Source organism: Syzygium oleosum, unplaced genomic scaffold, assembly GCF_021117445.2.
Source record: "Syzygium oleosum isolate NSW1041296 unplaced genomic scaffold, Sole_v2.1 Sole_v2.03, whole genome shotgun sequence".
NCBI lineage: Eukaryota > Viridiplantae > Streptophyta > Magnoliopsida > Myrtales > Myrtaceae > Syzygium > Syzygium oleosum.
Genome location: NW_026607487.1, coordinates 20,643,254 through 20,648,491, shown reverse-complemented (window position 1 = coordinate 20,648,491; position 5,238 = coordinate 20,643,254). Strand labels below are relative to the sequence as shown.

At 40.1% G+C, this 5,238-nt stretch overlaps 1 long non-coding RNA gene across 2 annotated transcripts; it reads left to right on the top strand.

Moving 5' to 3' along the window:
* On the top strand, positions 1–2,710 carry LOC115668871 (uncharacterized). Of its 2 annotated transcripts, XR_008816240.1 has the most exons (5): positions 1–393; positions 913–1,114; positions 1,380–1,464; positions 1,778–2,066; positions 2,175–2,710. It is a non-coding gene; the product is annotated as an uncharacterized LOC115668871 (long non-coding RNA). The 2 variants fall into 2 exon arrangements; XR_008816239.1 differs by having other exon boundaries at positions 1,778–2,710.
* Positions 2,711–5,238: the final 2,528 nt, after the last annotated feature.

Sequence of the window (5,238 nt, the reverse complement as noted above, 5' to 3'; positions counted from 1 at the left end):
AAAGAAGCTCTAGCAAGTAGCGATTCGACCCGCACGCGAAGTAATTGGGGGCGAAGGACGGACGGTGGTCAGAATTCGTCGCGAGCTTTGCAGGGAAACGCGGGCAGCTTCGTCCCTGTAGCTCATTTCGTCATCGTTTCGATATTATCCGCTTCGACACGTCTATGAAGATACACCGAGGAGGGGGTTGGAGGGGGGGTTGGCGGCGTTTGATTCTCTTTTTTGTTTTTTGGTTTTTGTTGTTGAGTCCGTTGTGTATATAAGGAGCTTTCGATTCGTGGCCCTTTCGTGTGGGGGGGGGGGGATTTGAGGATTTGTCTGGCGCCAAGTCCGGCGGGGGCGGTCGTCATCAATTAGCCAAGGAGCTGTCCGTTCTTCACCTTATCGCCATTGGTAATTGCTGAATCGAACTGAAGTTCTTCCCCTTTTTCCTTTTTTGTGGTTTTGTTGGTGTGGGTGGATCTGTGGTTTGGTTCTTTGGCCTCTTTTTGTGTGGTCGATGGTGTTGCTGATGGCAAAATTGTTTGTTGCTCGCGTTACAATGTTCCCTATTGGCCGTTGGAACTCGGAAGCTTTGTTTTTTTTTTGAGATGAGGCTGATCGAACTTGACATTCCCTGATTGATGAAGTTTTTGGAGTTCGTTTCATGGTGCTCTTTGCGCTTGAAGATGATTTGCTCTTCAAATATCTTCTTCGTGGACCGATTTACTCTTTCTTTTTCATTCACGATTAGCAATTTCTGGTCTTTGGTTCTTTTTTCAGTTTAAAAGTCACTGAACTTAGCATTGACCGTATTATTTTCCCTGTACATGACGGCGCCTCTTATGTAGTTATTTGGCCTATTCTTTTGCATCATTCCTATTTATTATCGAAGGTCTCAGTAGCTTACTTTGGACTTTATGTTTTGGTAAGGGGTCGGATCTACGATCGGAGCTGGAGTTTACATTCTTGTTGGGACAGTTGCTAGAGAGCATTCTAGACCGGCTCTCACCTTCTCGTTCTTGATAGCTGGAATTGCAGCAGCTCTTTCAGCCTTCTGTTATGCGGAGCTTGCAAGCCGTTGTCCATCTGCTGGGAGCGCGTATCATTATTCATACATATGTGTCGGAGAAGGGTAATACTTTGTAGAACTTTTTTGAGAATTATTCAGGTCGCGGATAATCTTTAATCGAGGCTGTGTTTGATTAGTAATTTCTCTTTTCACCCTTCCTGAATTATGATGATCAACATTTTTTCCTTCTAATCTCGACTGCTTTCGTTTGTATGAGTTGGCTTTGACTGTGTTGAAATTGAATTAGATAACTAGACTTGCATCCACCTTTTTAAGAGTTCTATTGTTTGTTTGAACCATCATCTCAACATGGCTTTTTGCTTGACAGTGTTGCTTGGCTGATTGGTTGGGCGCTGATACTGGAATACATAATTGGTGGCTCAGCTGTAGCTCGTGCCATATCTCCTAACCTGGTCAGGATTTTGTCATGAATCAATGAGTTTTGCAGGATTTCCTAGCAAGTTCAGATAGGGTGGCTTTGTGTCCTTTTTCGTTCATAGTTTAGACTGCTTTTCTTCCGAGATGAGGTTTATTTTCTTTTAAGATTTTGTGGTGTTGGTAGCTTGATGGATTCCACTTTGGATAGTTAAGGATTACGAGTTATTTTAGCACATTCCAGCATTGTATTTTGCTAACCGCAAAGTACTTCCATAAGGAAAGATTTCTTGGTTTTTATTTTTAAATGTCGGTGCTTTTATATTTGACTTTGAGATCGATTTTTTCTAGGCATTGCTCTTTGGTGGAGGGGAGAGTCTTCCTGCGTTTTTAGCTCGTCAGTACATCCCTGGGCTTGATATAGTGGTAGGCCCATGTGCTGCAGTTCTAGTAATTGTCGTTACTGAGCTGTTATGTGTGGGAATTAAGGAGGTAATCCCTCTTGTAGATTTATTTGATGTGGAAAGTGCCTTTACGAGCTAGTATCTATTGTGATTGTTGGTCTTGTGCCTTACTTTGCAATGGACCCTGACACCTCCATCTCCTCTGCATTTGCAAGCCATGGGATGCATTGGGCAGTGTAAGTGTATAATTTGTATCAAAGTGGTTGTGGCAGCTTCTCCTTTTGTTGGGGATGACGGATGTGCACTCAGAATTTTGTTTGTGATGCTTGCTTATTTCGTTGCAGGTACATAATCACAGCTGGAGCTATTACTGCTCTCTGGTCCACACTGATGTGCTTTGTAAGTGCAATCCTTTTAATTTTGGATGTGATATTTTGGCAATGTAGGTATATCACTTTCTTCTCTGAGTTTGTGGGACTTTGAGTTTCCCTTGCTTTTGGGAATTTTATGGTTTTAATTAAGAATATTAAACAGTAGATATATTTTGTTTGGCAGTCAGGTTAGTTATTATGTGTTAATGTGCGGAGGGGGAGATTTGCCAAGGATGGTCTGATTCAGTATTGCATTGTATGTCAACAAGTGAATGTCACTTCTTTGGAGGAGGTGATGAAGCACTTCATGCAAACCTTATAGGAGAAAGCAGACCAGGCGCAAGATTGGAAGGATCTTTTCATATCTATCGGGGATAAGCTTTGCTTCAGCTTCTTCTGTGCCAGAAGTGCAGTTGGCACAATATGTTCCTGCCCTCGAAAGAATTGCCACCTTGAGGTTGCTTAAGTAGGTGCTTTAATATGCAAGATTATTTATTCTCTCATTATGTGTACTATAAAAAAAAATATTTATCGTTTTTGTAGAAAATGTAGATGAATGTATTTCATTTTCATATTATTATAATATTTTGATGTTATTAAGTGCTTAATCAATGTTAAATATAAATTCTAGAAATTAATTTTGTTGTTAATAGATTTAAAATTGAAATCGTCCCTAAATAATATTTGTCGCGGAGTTCGTCACTAAAAAATTAATAAAAATTCGTCGCTAAATTCATTTCGGAACAATGTTCGTGGCAAAAGTTAAAATTTTTTGCGGCAAATTAACGACGAATTTTGCTACGAATAAGTTCGTTGCAAATTACTGACCAAAAACAAAAAATTCGTGGCAAATTAGCGACGAATTTTTTTCGCAAAATTCGTCGCTAATCTCTTGTTTTTTTGTAGTGGAATTTCGTGACAAATTTTGCGACGAATAAAGTTCGTGGCTAATTTGCGGCGAATTATTTGCGACGAAACTTGCGACGAAATTTGCGACTATATTTGCGACGAATTTTGCAACGGATAGTGTTCGTGGCTAATTTGCGACGAATTTTTTTCGCAAAATTCGTCGCTAATCTCTTATTTTTTTGTAGTGGAATTTCGTGACAAATTTTGCGACGAATAAAGTTCGTGGCTAATTTGCGGCGAATTATTTGCGACGAAACTTGCGACGAAATTTGCGACTATATTTGCGACGAATTTTGCGACGGATAGTGTTCGTGGCTAATTTGCGACGAATTTTTTTCCGTCGCAAAAATTTGCGACGACCTATTAGCGACGGAATTTTTTCCGTCGCAAATGCGATTTGCGACGGATTTTGCCTTTTTTTTCGTCGCTAATCCGGCGTTTTTTTGTAGTGCACATTAAAACTTCTCTGAACTTGGAATAGTATGAGGAGTTAATTATTTTCTCATAAAGGGTGAAATGAAAATCACAAATGTGGGTTGAGTTTGGTTAAACTGTGAACCCATATGACAACCATATATTTTGGGGTTTTGCTATTCTAAACCCATTTATAAACTATTTATATAACATCCATCAAAGATGAGTTAAGAAATGGGTTTATCATATATTTTAACCAATCTGATCTGCCAATCATGTCATGCACAATCTTATTATATGTACCTATAGATATCGTGCCTAGGCAATTAATTGGCAATGGGTAGAATATTAACTATGTTATTGACCGATTATTAATAAGTTAAACGGTCGTTTTTTGAATCAATATCGTTAGCTGCACCTGGTTTAAGTGAAAAAAAAATATTGGCTACACCCGATGCATGTCAACTCATATAGACCGTCATATGAGATGAGTCTCGTGTAAGATTTATATATATGATCTAACGGCGGATGCGAGCTAGATCCATGTTGTCCGAGTACAACTTGCTGCTTGAACAGAATTTGGAACTGAGTGGAGGCATGTGCTCGTGGTGGGGAAGCATCGGGTTTACAGGAAGGTAGGAGAGTGGCCTTACGTACTGTACGGTCTCCGAGGGCTTAACTTACGTATTGGATGTATCATAGATGGGTGGTGGTGGTGGCCATGTTCCTCCTCTCTTTTGCCCCCCCTAAAAATGGAATAATTTGGTGAGATATCAGACCGGTCACCGACCACGTCTTGCCCCATTATCTTCAGGGTACGAAAAGGACATGGTACCTTATCATTGTACCGATCATAAGATTGCGAATGTATTGGTTACAAGACAAGATGGGGGATCAGCTCGCGCTGATGTGAAACTGTGGGACACTTTCTATCAAGATGATTAAATCACCCCTGATGCAAATTCTCCTAAAATTGCTCCTACTTTCTTTCGAGCTATTCCCTATGTGTGATCCAAACTCATTTACGTGACACTCCGATCAGATGCAACGGCAAATCCCCTTCATCACTTTACTCCTCCATAAAGTTCATTATTTTTACGGGACATTGATGCTAAAAAGATTAAGCCACCGATTCGTTTTTCGACTATTCACAACTCCAGGATCTTTCTTTATTACGATGCTATAAATCTCGGGATTGATATTTCTCTGTGAAGTATGTTGTGTCGCAACTCTAGTGTCCTGATCCAAGTGCCTTTCTAAGCTTGTGTATTTGCTCTGTGCAAATGGAGAGAAAAGGAGAAAATGAAAAAGTATTATATGCTTGCCGAATATGCAACACTACCAAGATGCGGTTCATTTCTTAATGGGACTGCTGAAAGAAGGCTATTTTTGTGAAGATATTGCAGATCTCCAATCCATGAACCATAAATTTTCAGACTAAGAAGAGAAAAATCTGGAGGCTGGTGAGATATGAGGTTGCTGGCTGCAGATTCAGTCAATGTAGTGTCTTACGTACAAGCTCTCATCCTCCAGCTTGGAATGTCTCCTCATGAGGAGGTAAGATCTTCATTTTTCCTTCTTTTCAAATGAGGGGTGTAAGATGTCATAAACGAATATATGCCCATATTACACATGATCATCAAACAAAGAGACGTGCCTGATAGATGAACTCGAGCTCACAACATAGTAGCATGGTCTCCATACCTCTCTAGAC